Source organism: Amblyomma americanum, chromosome 5 (assembly GCF_052857255.1).
Source record: "Amblyomma americanum isolate KBUSLIRL-KWMA chromosome 5, ASM5285725v1, whole genome shotgun sequence".
In the NCBI taxonomy this organism is placed as follows: domain Eukaryota; kingdom Metazoa; phylum Arthropoda; class Arachnida; order Ixodida; family Ixodidae; genus Amblyomma; species Amblyomma americanum.
The window spans coordinates 109,734,682-109,750,771 of NC_135501.1; positions in this window are offsets into that span (position 1 = coordinate 109,734,682).

The following is a 16,090-nucleotide window of genomic DNA, read 5'->3' on the forward strand; positions in this document are numbered from 1 at the left end:
GCAACCCCGACCCGTATTCTCCGAAGCGCAACCTCCTCTGCACGGGTAAGACCACGACGGAGGGTAACCGCACACAGAGGTATTAGAGCACGTGTGCGGCGCCAGAGGTGTTCCTTTCGTGTTAAAAGAAGGGTGGTGTTATCTAGAGTGAGGACTCGAGGCAAAGAAGAAGTTTGGGTCGAAAGGCGGGTCGCGGAATCTGCGCGGCTTTGTGTGCTCTGGAGGTCACTTCGGGCCCACTCATTACGGATTTGCTGCGGGATACGTGCCGCTAGACGATGGATGTCTTGGCAGATTTCTGGGATGCGACTGACTCTCCGTAGTCGGCGTGTGACGTAAAGGGTGTCGGTGCGATTGACAATACGGGCCATAGGTAGCATGAGAACGGCGGCCACTGACCAAAGTGCCTCTTGAACCGCAAGCATCTCCACACAACAGGAGGTTCTGAGAGGGGAAATCTTGACGTTTTGTTCAGGGCAGGCTTGCAAAGACCGTAAACTGCCGTTGTTGTTTCGCAGGCCTGGATGCTTGCGTCAACGTACATAACGATGGAGCCATGCGGCAGATTGGCGTCTTGCTCTGTAATTCGGTCGCGAAACAACGATGCCGCGCGGGTAGATGATGGCCGACGTAAATCAGTTGGTTTGTTGTCGCTTAGCTGCACAAAACGCCAGGGAGGAAGAACTGGTGGGGGCGGCTGTAGAGTGGAGTGCGATGAAGCATATGCCCTGAGTGCTCACGTTGTGTGTGTATGTAAGGTTTGACATTAGGCGGCGAGCATCGCGTCGTTGCTGAACCAACTCTAATGTATTCAGCTGCGCATGTTCTTGGAGCGCCACGATCGGGGTAATGCGGGGAAGGCAAGTGATGACCCTCATTGCATCTCGATTAACAGCTTCTAGACAATCCCACTGAGCCCTCGTCAAATGCTGGAATTGGGCTTGGTAATCGAGGCGCGGTTGCACAACCGCCCACACCAACTGTCGTGCAACATGAGAGCGGGCTCCGCCTGTTTTAGGAGCCATGCGTCTAATCAGACCCAACGCTTGAATTGATTGCTTTTTAGCCCGAAAAAGCCAAGCAGAACCTGTTCCTGACTCGTTTATTGTGAAGCCCAAGATTTTTACTGTCGAACTTTCTTGAATTGGAGTTCCGGATAGATGGAAACGAATTGGTCTTGCAGCGAGTTTACGCCCCCCCCCCCCCCCCCTAGCCCTTGGCGACTGACACGAACGTGGTTTTTCTCACTGAAAGCTGCTGACCAACTGAAGAAGCATAAGTCGATGTAATATCCATGGCTGATTGCAGGCATGCTGCTTTATTATTATTACTATTTTTATTATTTTAATGTTTTTATTAATATTTTTATTCTTACAATTATCATTTAACTACTCGGCTATAAACATCAGTTTCGATCTCTTGCGTGCGTTATGCATTTCCCCTTTCGTTTAGTTGTTCCTTTTCGTGTACTTCTTCCTTCCTCACCATTCATTTTATTTTCGTCCAGGAAATATTTACATGAAAAACATGTAAAAAGTTTCATGAAAAAGTTTCAGTATTACATGGAAAACTCTCTGTGCCCCCAAATTCTTGGCCAATCCACCCATGTGGGCATGTGCTATACTATGAGGATAACAACAAGAGCCTGCTGTCTGAGTCATCAGGTCGTTGTGAGTGCTCCACACCGTTATGTCATCAGCATACAATAAGAACTTAATGTCAGTAAGCGCCAAGCATGGGGCATAAAAGCAATATTAAATAATGTTGGCGATAACACCGATCCCTGGGGAAGGCCGCGCAGAGGCACAAATGATCCGACAGCCTCACCACTGTCGGCCTTCAAGGAAGCATTTAACAAAATTTCGCAAACTAACGGGGAAATGCAGCATGTCAAGCGATTCCAGGATGGAAGCATGACTGATATTATCGTACGCCTTTTCAACGTCCATGGCCAGTACAGTACGTACATTGTGGCTGCGAGTTGAGACCAGAACTGCTGACGCGAAGACAGCCAGTCCATCTTCTGTACCTATGGACGTACGAAGGCCAAGTTGGGCGGGATGGTGGAAACCATGGTGCTCAAGCCACCACGACAGTCGTGTGGCAAGCATTTTTTCGGTAAGCTTGCATAATGTTGGCGTAAGCGATATAGGCTGGAAATTTCCGAGGTCTGTCGGCGGCTTCCCCGGCTTTGGTACGGGGATCACAATAGCCGATTTCCAGGTTTCTGATACGACGCCTTCTACCCATACCTTGTTAATGGTGGCGAGTTGAGGCAGTACAGCGGAACTTAAGTTCTTGTAAACCTCGTACGGAATGGAGTCCGGACCGGGCGCAGTCTTCCGACGGGCCTCGTCTATTGCTGCAAGCAACTCAGGCATTGAAAATGGGCTTGCAATTCCCTCGGTGTCGGCTGTAGATGGGAGCTTGTCGAAATATGATAGAATGGCAGCCAAGGGGGCTCTTATGACCCTTGGAGGCAACACATCATACTTTGGGAAAAACTTCCGCGCTGCCTCTTTGGCGAAATAATACGGAGCTAAGTTAGCTGCGAAGCATGCTGTGGCCGCTGCGTCAGGACGGCGGGAACCATGTTTCATTGCACGAAACGTTCGCCAGAGAGCAGCGTTCGATTACTTTTTTTGTCGAGAACTGCTCACACTACGCATGCCACTGCCGTCGCGAGAGATCGCGTTCATATCTGCGAACCTTGGCAGTAAATTCAGCCTTGACCGTGCTTGCGCAGAAGTCGGGTCTCGGAAAGTTGCCATCTCCGCTTGCCGGCGAGCAGCCCACAGATTAAGCAGACCCACATCCGGCGCCGGGCGATTCACGTTGTTGAAGGTGGGGATCGGAATCGCTTCTCGACACAACCTCGGTCCAGATGTCGCCCGCTCCGACCTGGACAAGAGTGCCGCTGAGTGAAGGGTTCGTTAGTGGAAAGAGAAGACTTGGTTTATATTTTACATATTTACAAGCTTTTGAGTTCAGAAGTGAGCTGCTTCAACTGCATCTGCAGTCCAGTTTTATACACTGCGTCTTCCCTAAATTCCCCAGATAGGGGACGCCCTCGCCGTGGAAGGTGTGGCCAAAACTTTCACTCTCACGTACAAACACACCTCCCCACACTTGGACATGCCCCTGGCATAAGTTGAGCCCGAGGGAGAGGGAATGCGGCCAGGACCCCGCCGGGCCGGCAGGAGACGTCAGGTGGTCGACCTGCTCTCCGCCGGTCGGTGAACTTCGAAGAAGCCGAGGTGCAAAGCCAGAGCGCCCCATCGGGAGATAATCCCTAGTGGTTCTGCCATTAGCGATGGCCGGCGAAGCCTGTGGACGTGCCGCTGTGGCGATCCGTTCCCACGCTGGTGCTGTGCTCGGGAAGCCAGGAGTAGTCGGGTCGGTAGAGACGTCGGGGAAAATCAGAAGACAGCCGGAACCACTTCGCTGGCGGCGACAGCGACTCTTTAAAGGGATTTTCGCAGAACCCTGCTCCCCGCTTGACCCACGCAGCAACGACCGGGCGAGCGCGGTAAATGCACCCCGCAGACGCGTGGCGAGAGATGCTGTCCTGGTGGCAATTCTCGAGGCCTGCTGGCGCCAATCCTAATACCAGCTTGCATCAATTCCTAATAACATCCGTCCAGGTGACAGCAGTAGCCTTATTCAGCGCAGTTTGTGTGCCGTCCACAAGTAGTGTAGATTCATGATTACCGAGAGAGATCTTCGGCGGTGGTGCGAAACGTGTTCCAATTGACCACAAAACACCCATGGCGTAATCGGCGGTCCCTTGGTGGATGGAGACCAATGATGATAGGATGGTGGTCAAAACCCCAGAAGTCTGGCTCCAGGTGCCACGAGGGGGTCACGGGTCATAACCACCACGTAAGGTTCGGAGCATATCTTGTACGGCGAGCATGGCGCACAGTCCACGTTGCTGAATCTGGATTGTTGAGTATAAACAAACAGCGCATCCGCGAATGCGTCCCGCACACGGCTACCACGGGGGATTGAAGTGGGGTAACCCCAGTCCGGATGAGGGGCGTTAAAGTCACCACCGACTAAAATAGGCCACCCTAGGTGTTGTCGTCGTAGAATTAATAACCACCCCAGATTAATGCGGGAGAGAGCTCCACCGGCGGTTCTTACATAGTATGACACAACCACAACAGTTGCCTTGGGAAGCTTCACAGCCACTGCGACTACCTCTTGATATGAGGTGCACCACTTTTCTAGAGAGAGGCGAACTTGAGGAAAACGCGCATCAACGTACACCGCCGCCTTTACCGGAGGGGTAGCAGTGTGCACACGACAGTCGTTCATTGAAGGAGACATGTATCCATTAAAGCCCGGAATGGATGGCGAGGCATTGGTCTCCTGCAGTAGCAGGGCCCATACCTGGAGCTTGTTCATGTAAAGTCGAGGATCTCTCCCAGCTTTGTGGAAAGGCCTCTGCAGTTCCATCGGAGCACACCACAACGTGCAGTCGGCATTTTCGATTAGGCTTCCAAGCGTTGTTCGGAATTAAGCAGATTATTTAACATGATTTATCGGGTGAATTCATTTTAGTTGATCCCGTTGTTTTATTTTTGTGCCTCTTTGTGGCTAACAAATGCTTTGTCATGTTTGTAATTTGAATGCCTGTGATTATTCGCTCTGACACTGTCGCTCGTATTCCTGTGCTGCTTAATCATGTATTTAAGCTGCATGCTCAAGTGCAGTTTGCTGATGTGTGAATTCTTGGCACGCTGTAGCATGCGACTGCTGCTTATTGCTGGAAGCTCCCGAACCTCTGCTTGGAAAACTAAAGTGCTGAAAATAAAAGAATAGCCAGGTGTGCATCAGGTTAAAGAAAGCAGTGCAGTAGAATTAAAAAAACACGCTTTATTGCAAAGTCCCACAACTGCACTATTTTGGCAGCAAAGCTGCAACCACTGCTCTTTCAACCGTTTCTTTTTTAACAGGGTGTCTAGCAAGCTACCCTCTTCAGGCTCCCCAACTATGTCAATTAATATTCTCTGACCCCTGAGGAGAAAAAAAAATATTGTGGCCAATGATGAAGGATAGTATATGTGGATTGCTCACAGCAAGAAATTACTTGCTGCTGCAAATGCCACATTGAAGACAGATTTGCTCTTCCTTTTTAAGAGAGCTCATTACTTCCCTTCTGGTCCTCTAACAAGAGTAGCTGCTGTTTTCTTTCTCTTCCTTGCAGCTGTTTCCAGAAAGGGTGTGCAAGAGTCAAATTTTTGGTTGTGAACTACATAAGATAAAATTCCATAAATTCCAGAAGAAACTCAAAATTTTATAAAATCTAATGTGATAGCATGACCTAATGTGTATATGACAAGGGAGGCAAGAAAATTATGGAGGGCACTTTAGACTGCTTACATGCTTTGAATGCAAAAGCATTGTCCCATTGCGAGTTCTGTTGCAAGGCTCTTTAAAAGATTCCTTCTGTTCTTGTGACACACCTACTCATTACCACACAGTTGTAAGGAAATGCTTATACTAGGTTCACTTCTATTCGCCAAGAAGTAACATTGTTTTGGGGCGTATGGATTGCGTGCTCGCCAAGCAATCTGAAGGTCATTGGTGCAATTCCCTCACCTTTGGAATAAATTTTATCCTTCTTTGCTGCAGGCATCAGTATCTTATGGTTTACTGATGACGTCTTGCGTTAAAATGATAACGTCCGTGAGGAATGTGAGGAATTTCGTGTTGTGGGCGCCGACAGATGGCAGCTTTTGTGCTAATGGGACATATAAAGATTTCGCCTTAATAAACGCTAAGTTGTACTACATGTTCTGGCAGTATGCTGTTCCCATCGCATCTCAGCAACAGAAAAGGTGGTAGCATTTGCTGCCAGTTCCTGATATGGCTAGTTTTGCTCTCAGTAACGATGTGATGCCAAGTTTGCTGTTGGGGAGGAATGGCATAGCACACTGCTGCGAAACAATATGGCTAAACAGGTGAAGACTGGCACCTTGGTCTACTAAGCGAGAGAAACGAGCCAGTCCCTTTCATTTTCTCGCTATGCCTGAAGGCAAAAATCTGGCGGTGGAATGGCACCTCGAACTTTATTTTTAACAAGACATGGCTCTCTTTGTCGTTGCATATCAGTTTCGCTGCACTGCAAGCCCCATTCTTGATGGACCTTTAAATGATGTTACATTTAAACTGCAATCAGCACAATGATTTTGGCAGCAGTTAGCTTTCTCAGAAGCAACAGCTGGTTTCAGTGTGAAAAATGTTTAGGAAATTTCCCATATGATACACAGTATGCTAATCAGGGTATTATAAACTACTCGTTCCGGTGCCATGAAAAGGCACCATATTTACTGCATCCCCTTTTGACAGCAGCATTGCTGTGGAACATGATTTTTGCAAAAACTTTTGGTAAAGACCGCATTGACATAGCGTGAAGCACATAGCATCTAACCAGTATTTTCTTTTTCTGCATTACTTGCAAGGTTGGCAGAACCCAAATAGAAAGTTTTCCAGAACCATCAACTCAGAGTCCACAACTGTGATGTAGTAGTACTCAGTGTGGTGCCTTGCATAAGAAAGGGAGCAGTTGCATGCACTACTTTTTCAAGCTTTTTTGATGAAAAATACTTTTAAATGTAGCTACATGCCTTGACCTGTTGCTTCATGCTTTTGACTGTAGTTACATCTATTGATTTACACCAGCCCAAACTTACTGAGTAGTATGGCAAAGTGCACAGAACCAACCAGTGCTGACATTGTGGACAAGAAAAAGCAGCTAGAATGGTCAATATGCCATGCTTTATACATACTGAGGCAAAAAGATGTAATGGCAATGTGAAGAGACCGCATTCTGAGCACTTACAATGCCAACAAAAATAAGGGTGAACCATTACAGTAATTTCAGTTGCTCGTTTTTCTTGACTTCACTGCTTTTTTCACATACCCCTGATAATTTTATGATTTTCCAGGTACATATCTCTTGACAATCGAGGTTTTCTGAGTTGCTAGACACCCTGAACTTGTGCACTTGTTAAGTGAGATTCCGCGCCAATGTGCACCGACTGCATGCTGGGCACTCACTGTACTATTGCTGTTCAATCCAGACCGTCATGTCAATTTTAGTCCATGATTTTCCATACTATGGCAAACTTTTCGATGGTATACCTGATTTTTCCTGGTGCACAAAATGTCCCTGTTGTATGTAGGTTTTGAATTTACTGGACACCCTGTTGAATGAGAGCAGGCCTAATGTTACACAGTCCTGCACAAACAAAGGCCTTATCACTGATTGTTTTTTTTATGTGATTGCAAGTGCTTGTTTTAAAGATTCTGTGAGTTTTTATCCTATTGATTGCTCGCTCCACATGAATGCGAGGAGACGCAATACACCTGGTTGTGCTGACCTCCGTTTCAGTCAACGGTTTTTTCCCTGCAAAACAAAATGTGACATTTCATTTGCTGAAACCTCTGGCATTTAGCATGAGAAATTACACACGCCTTTCGTGAAAGCCGGAGTGTTGAGCCGGACTCCTTGCATGAGTAGTTCATCATCAAGGGAGAAGCCTCTGTCTGCCATAATTTCATCACCTCGCATGAAATAATCTCAGATTCCACTCTCTCTGGTGATGACCTTGTCAAAAGCATGGCCGCCGTACGCCTTCGACACAAATATCATGGGTCCATTACGGGCAATTGGTACCAGAAATTTCACAGTATTATGCGCTTTATAGTTGCTATATGTTTGTGCTCTTGCCATCAACTTCTTGGGGCATTGCAGCATAACTTCTGTGCAATCTATAATGCACTTCGTGGAACCATATCCATTTTCAACAAAGAATGCTGGCATGCTATCCCTGATGTCTTCTTTTGGCAGCCAGGTTACAACCCATTTCCTTACCTTTCAGAGCACCCGAAGCATGTAGCGGATGTTGTTCCCCACACTGGACGCTGATAACTGAAATATCCTGCCTAAATGCCATACAAAAGGCCAAGACGAAGCCTCATGAGGCACATCAGCAGCTGTTCAGCACGCAGCAATACACTTACCTTTTTAGCGAAAGCCGATACTGCTTTAACAAGGTTGTTTAATGCAGTTTACAAGATGCTCGTATAAAAAAAAGCATCAGCGGACACCTTCTGCTCAAATGAAGCTCTGTGCAGCCCAATAATTGGCAGTTGTGCGTAGCAGTGGTCCTCATGGCCCTCATGCTCCCACTGTGTGGACTTGTGTTTTGAAACCTAAATAGAAAGGAAAAGGTGGGGGCGGGGACAGAATATTAGAATCAAGGCACCAACAATGGGGTTTTCAGCATGTGGCTTCAGCTATGCTATAAGTAGCTGAATCCAGGCAACCAACTTTCTTTTTGGGCAGTAAATCAGAACATGCTTGGAACACATGCGCTTGTGTACCAGACTACAGGCGGTCTGAAATAAATGTGGTTGCTCACACTACGACATGCAGTAAATCACTTGCTGAAATGGCTGCACACATGGTGATTGTGTTTCTGTGTTCTATCATATTTACGCATGTAATGAATGCACTGACATCATGAGCGTAATTCCTAGTTTGGGTGTCAAAAGTATTTTTCCTTGTCATAAAGAACAAACCCTTCTTTTGACACGCATTGGCTACTAATGATGATGAATGCTAGCAGCCACTCTTTTTTTAAATGCTAAAACAACTACGCAATACTATAAAGCACAGCCTGTCAAATGTCAAGACTACTACACTTTGCCCTATGGAACTATCTGTCAATAAGTATGTTCCCAGAGGAGTCCGAGAACAAATAGGGGTTCTCCATTTGATTTGCCGTGTTACGGAGTGCAGCATTTTGTTACATTTGGGGTTCGCACTGAATGCTCTGAGCTGTGCAAGAGTGAGCTCTAGTTGTGCCCTCTTTGGAGGGCATCATGAAACGTTACGCAAGTTATACCTGTCGGTGTAAGTTAAAAGCTGTTCATTACGATCTCGAGCATGGAGACCATGCTGAAGAGCAGATTTTGCTTTATTTAAAACTAAAGTTGCACCGTACAAAGTATTTATTGCACCAGCATACTTTCTGTCCTATCCTTGCCACTTCAGATTTGTTTCTCAATATGTTACCTCGCATAATGAATGCACTTCCCAAATTTCTGTAGCATTTTTTTGGAGAAATACAGCGCTTTCATTTTGGAAGTAAATATTGTACTCCATGTTCATCATTTAAAGACAACGCCGCCTGTTCTTTACCTTTGGAACTTCAAGTTCCTTACTGTAAAGGCGACTAAAAATGCAACACCCAGATCCTGAACACTATAGCAAACACTTCTGCAAGCAACAGGTATGGTTCTCAAAAAGTATCTGTGACTCTAGGATTGTGCCAAGTTTTTGTTCTCAAGATCTCAGCTGCACTGGAAACTTTTTGACAAAAGGTTGCACGTGCTGTTATGTACCACATTACTTTGAAACAGCTAAAGTGTAACGGTTGCCCAGTTTTATATTTGGCAGATGGGACCAATAACGAAAATTATCTGGGAAGTCACTCTGTTTCCTGGAAGGGATACTTCTGACTGTCTACAAAGGAGCGAGCACTGTTTAAAGATATGTAATGTCAAGTGCACATGACTGCATGGAATGGTAATGCAGTGAGACATGTATGCAAAGAGGAGTAACATTTCACTCACTATGTTTGTACAATGTACTTGAGGTCTTGTCCCACCATTGACGCCAGTAGCAGCATCTGTCTGTGTTGCCTGAAATTACACTTTGGTCATGAATGCCTAAGCACCATATATAAGGCTGAAGTGAATGTAAGCAAAATGGAGCAATTTTTTTCTCTTACCATGTCTTGGCGTGTTGTTGGCAATCCCACATCGACATCTCAACTAGCACTACCTGTTTTTACCAGCTTAAATAAGTAAAACAAGCAGTTTTTCATCTATATGTACAAAGAGCCCATAGTCATTCTCGCAGTGCAAGAATATAACCCATGTGCCCTGCACTTCTAAGTCTATGAGCTCAAAAAGATTCAAGCAGCCATTATTAAGCTCACTCTGTCGCCATGCTGCAGGCGGATACATGCTCCAAAAGAAGCAGGACTGTCCTCTGTTTGTGTTCTCTGAAAGTAATCGCACGATATGAGGGCCTTTCAAAAATTAAAACATTTTCTCTCCTAAAGCTTGCTCTCCGCAAGATGAGACAAGGCTTTTTTGGAGTTAAGGCTGCCATACTGGGCACTAAACATGCTGCATGTGAAGCTGTGCCATCCAAGGGGATTTATTTGACTGTATACTAGTGCAGTCTGATGAAATTATACAGAATAGCGTAACAGCAGTCTCTCTCATACTGCTATATTATCATGGCTAATTGGTTCTTTTCTTAACGTCCTATCTTCTTGCTTTCATAAAGTGTAGTGCTAATCAATGCCTTTATTAATTTCTTAGAATGCTTTGTTTATTTGCTGTACTTGTTAGATAATTCAAAAGGTTTCTACACAGTCATCGACAATGGTACCTCCTTCTGTATATGGGGTTTTCATAATTAAGCTATACAGAATTTAAAAAAAGGTACCAAGAGCAGTGCACAAAAGTCATTGCTGTAATTGGGTTATGTGGGCGGGCGGACACAATCATTCGGACTGTCATTTTAACCTGAGTAATTTTACTGAAATTCATTAACTCTTTATTCTCTGCAGTTAGCCTGCGTGTTTATAATGAAAACTGAGAGGCAGTGACATTCAGACTATTCTACTTTGTAGACTTTCAGTAATGCACCTATGTCCTGGGGTGTGCACCTCTAAAATTTCAGCTCAAACCATACCACTCATCATGAGGCCCCTCTGTGATACAACGCAGCTTTTGCGTATGGTGCTCCGCCCGACAAGAAAATGGAGTTGCAGACAACAGTGATAACTTTTCATTCTCGGCCAGCAAAACCAAAGAATCACCGAGCCGGTGGCAGGGAGCCAGTGCTGTTTCTTTAAGCAGTTGCTTCTGGGGTAGGTGATAAGATGTGGTGCTATGCGGTCAAGCACACCGATACACACTGCTAGCCAAGGGCAAACATAACCATCGCCTGTAACTCCACATTCTTGTCAGGCGACACGCCACAACAGCTGTGTCATATCATGAAGGAGCTTCATGCAGAGCACCATGATCTCGAATCTGTAACTACACGGTTTGGGCTGAAATTTTAGGCATGTATATCCCAGGACACAGGTGCATTATTAAAATTGTACAAAATAGAATAGTCACTTTAACTGCAGTGAATAAAAAGTTAATGAATTTTAGTTATTTGCTCAAGTTACAATGACGCTTTTTCCCATTGTGTCTGTCTGACCGCACAACTGATTTACAATAATGACTTTCATGCACTGCTATTGGTATTTCTTTAACTCAATGTGGCCTAATTTTAAGCAGCCGGTATACTAAAATCAAAATATTACAATTTCACTAAGGCCATCAGCAAGCCCCACTTTGCAGCTCACATCAGAGTTACAGTCAGCAGCTTCTGTTGACCATGGTAACTGAAAAAAGGCAATGCAAACAAAATGGTAATTACATACATGAATAAACTGCCATTACAACACAAGTACATTTTCCACTACTGTACACGAAGCCAGTTCAAGGAGACAACTGCCTACATACTGTTTCAGCCTGTTTACAAACAGAATCTCGGCGCCACGCACTCATGAGAAATCCAGGAAAGCACTGCAGTGGGAACATTAAGAAAGCATCTAAAATCCGTGCATCATTGACGTGGTGTGTTCTTCTGCCTAGCTGTGTTGCCCTCTCACACGCACGAATTGCTAGCTGTGTTGGACATCAGGTAAGATTTGATGACGTCTTGGGCAGATACCTTTTTATTCAGCTCGATTGACGTGGGGGCGCATGAGAGAGAAAAAAACAGCTGTTTCATGCTGCATGCAAAGTTATGTACAAAAGCCCAAAAAGTGAATGGAGCCCACGAGTGATGGACAAATTGCATCGGGATGTGCTCTGCCAGCTTATGGGCTTGCAATGGCATAAAAGTACATTGGGGCTAGCTACACTGATCAAAATAGAGTGTCCGATATAAACGTTATTTAAAGTTGGAAGGACCAGTTTATGCATAGACACCGAGCATGCCCTTTCTATGTTGTGGTTCCTCAGTTTTCGTGCCTTTGTGTGTGCCATGTATGATTGTGTGCACGCTTTTAGTTGCTTGTAAGATTTTGCTCACTAATTGCTGCCATGTCTTTGCCTGAGTATTTGTCTCGAGACTAGCACAGCACTAGTAGATGTCATTGCTGTTAAGAAGAGGACCACATATATTTTATATTTGTTATTTTTCGAAAAATTCCAAAATTATCCCACCCTGTACTACGAATGAAGCGCAGCAACAGATGAAACACGAACAAGAAAACTTATGTAGCAACACAAACACGCCAACATATTAGCTCCTGGAGAGGAAATAAAAGCAAGGGCGATTAACACTAACAGAGAATAGTCATTGTGCTTTCGAAGTTAAAAAAACCTCAGGTAGTATGGAGCTTCTCCTTGCTAAAAGCTTTGTATTTTTCTGTTCTTGTCCCAGTTGTCTTGTTCGCGTTTCATCTCTTGCTAAGAGTGTGCCCCAGAGACTTAAATCTCAGGCCTCTGCAAACATGGACAGGCGAGCCGCATCTAAAAATTATTAGACCGAGATAGCCAATAATAAGGTTTCCTTCAAAGAGCTGTCATCACTCAGAGACCTTCGATTAAAATTTGTTTCTGTTACAGCTAGTATTTGTACTAGGTTTGAACTTAGTGCTTTTTAAAATCAGAGGCTGTGATGAGTCTCGAGAACCTTGAACACCCTTGAACATGAAAAAGTTGTTTGCAGTACCTTAAGAGTCCTGAAATTTGTCGGTCCTTGAAAACCCTTGAATTTCGAGTGTATTAAGGGGTGTATCATATTTTTATTGATAGATGTAACGTTCAGAGACAGAAAGAGAGCAGGAATGGGACAAGAAGGAAATGCGAGTGCATGATATTTGAGCTGAACCCGAGGACTAGCATCTGGAAAAAAAAAACGTTTTAAAAATTTATGTTGTTAATTTTCACAAAGAAATTTTTTTGTGTCATCGTTTCTCAGCAGTTGTATTCTTTTGTAGTACATGTGCATTTTGCCGCATTTCAGGGAGACAGAAAAAAAGGAGAACTGCGCCGAAAGAGACCAGTGGCATATTGGTGCGATGGCTGGGACGGAAGGAGCTCCACAGCTGGCCAACTTGCAAGACTGCAGAAGCCTCCTCAGAGCAGCGACACTTTTGCACCTAGAGTTGTGCACTGGGAAAGATGGTGGTATCTGTCACATCCTTGCAGAGATGAAAATTTTGGAATGAATTCCTCTGGGTAATCGATCTGGAGTTAAAAAAGACTCACCGTGCAAAGCTGAGCCTCGTTTCTTGCAGTCTTAGTGTTATTGTTCATTGCAGTTTTGTTCATGCTTATCCCTAATCTGAAACCTCTGTGCACCAAGCGTACAGTCTGCTGTACTTGCTGCTTATGGAGTACTGCGGTATTGTCGAAGTTTGCTTGAACGTTTACATCGATGCGCTCCTGAAATACAATTGACTAATCCATTCAGGTCTGCAAGTCTGTCTAGCATCGAAGAAAGTCCTTTTCCGTGATAGTGACAATGGTGCTCTTGGTGAAGATATTGTGTCCGTGTTTTCATTTCTCAGTGGCCTCTCTTAGATAAAGGTCAATATGAAAGATGGCCTGAATAAGGCACTCCATTCCACCCTTGCAACCTCATCGTGTGTCAAGGCTCTGACTTTAAGACGCGGATATTCAAATGATCCCTATGAAGTTGGAAGGGTTATGGACGTTTTGGAAAATACCATAACGCTTGCAGCCCTGGACGTCAATTCCATTTGCTTCAGTACTTTTCACGCTGAGTTTACTAGCTGTTTGGGAAAGCACCTCTTTCTAAATGAAACACTGACGACACTCAGAATTCGAGGTGGGTCATCAGCTTTGCTAAAAAACATCACCAGGATGTTGCATCAAAACTGGACTCTCTAAACTGCAATGTTTGAAGGGTTCAAGATCGATAATGAGGCAACCTCGGCAGTTGAAAGATATCTCACTGGAAACTTGACATTAAGCAGCTTCAATCTGAGTGAGTGCATATTCTATGGGATTGATCTTGATGAGCAGCCTCCGGCTTACCGCACTACAGGCTATGGGGAGCTGTCCTAGCGTATTCACCCTTGGCTCTTGATCCTTCAAAAAAACCGCACTCTTGAAGAACTGACACTGAGTATAATCGGCTTTTCTCCTGAGGAATGCAAAGTTTTGTTTTCGAAGCTAGGACAAGACAGCACCCTGAAAAAGGTTACAGTAGAGGATTTAGCCTCGTATCTTCTGTCATGGTGTTGTTATCGAGGCTGGAACAATTGAGACGGTGGGCAGGCCTGACGTTAACTTTACTGAGTGCAAGCAGCTGCATGACATTTAATTTCCATCAGACATCTTCGGAGGTCCAAGATCACGAATGCTTCTGAAGTCTTTTGTCTCATGCAGCCACCTAAGGGCAGTCAAGTTTTGCATTCGATCCAGTTATCACAATCAAGGAGTGGTGTCTCTAATTGCCAGATACATTGAAGGAGCCAGGGCACTAAAAGAGCTCTCGCTGGTTTTCAAATTTCGGGATAGAGATTATCGAAACCTTTCTGGATCCAGAAAGATACGGCAAAGCTTGTTACGAAACAAGAGTATCCGAAAACTGCATGTGAAAGGCACGTATCTTTACGAGGATGTTGACATCCTGGCAGAAGTTACTGAGTCCAGCACAACAATAACTGATTGCTCACTGAAGGTCAACGTTGACACCATTGATGAGTTGGTTTGGAACTTTTTTGATATTGGCAAAATTTTTACCCTTGTTTCTTTTTCTTTCCAAGCATCTGAGTATGGTGTTCTAACCGAAGACACCTTGCGCAAATTGCTGACTCTCAAAGATGTTGCCCAACGCATCTTGGGTCTTGTCACTCGTGCCACACACTATGTAAAAGGAGATCCCAGCAGGCACTGTGCAAAGGCCATAGAACTCGTGGCTTCGAATCCCGCTCTTAACAAGAAGGTCTGCCAAAGTTTTTCCGTAGACAGTCAACAAGCAGCTGAGAAGATTCGGTGCAGCTTGAGTTGTTTGCAGAAGTTGGACGACTTTATGCTTGTAGCAGGTGTCGTTAAAGAGGGAGTTACATGTGAAAGCCGCCACGACGGCAAGCCACAACTGTGTAACCTCATCGAGGACTGTTGGCTCTGCATTAGGCGCTACCTGAGAGTTTCAGATGTTATCCGTAAGGCATAGTACGGAGGTAGCGGTCTTGTCCCTGTCTTCATGTAAGCAGATGCACCAGTGCTGGAGACGATGCTACTGCTACATAAGACTGAATTTTATTATTTCGAATTCTTTTGACTGCATGCATGGGAACTTCTCCGCTAAGATCATGTGTACACGGATGTAATATATGCTCATTATGTAAAAATCATACAGAAATCCGATAAAATGTGAGTGAAAACTTCCTAAATACGGTGTTCCTTTCTCACCAATGGTAGCAGACAAGGAGGTGAAGGGCTCGTTGGCACATACTTATGAGACAAGTCGACAGTCTCTGAAACCAAGGAAAGCAGTGAAATGTAGCTTTTTTTTGGAGCTCCAGTGGCTCCATACACATACTGAGTACATAATTTGCGCAATTTTCATACTTTAAACTGTGAAAATATTGCAGAGTACTTTACAACCTTGCCAAAAATGCACTTGGCATACAATTACCAGCAAGCCTGTTTTGTTTCTCTGCATGAATTTTTAGGACTCTGATTAAGGGTGCAAATTTAGCATGTAAACACAAAAAAGTACCCACTTAATACTGTCTGTTTGAGTGCCCCATCTAATCTCACCTGCAAAAGAAAAGCCCCTTTCCTGCTTTGTTTTATTCGTCAAGAAATTCAAATTGATAGGAGTAAAATGCAACCTAGATTCACAAAAACTTAAGAAAGGATAAAGAACAAAGATAAAGAGAATAAATCATCATCATTTATACTCTTTGCCTATCTTTGTTCTGTATTCTTTTTTAAGTTTTTGTAAATATCG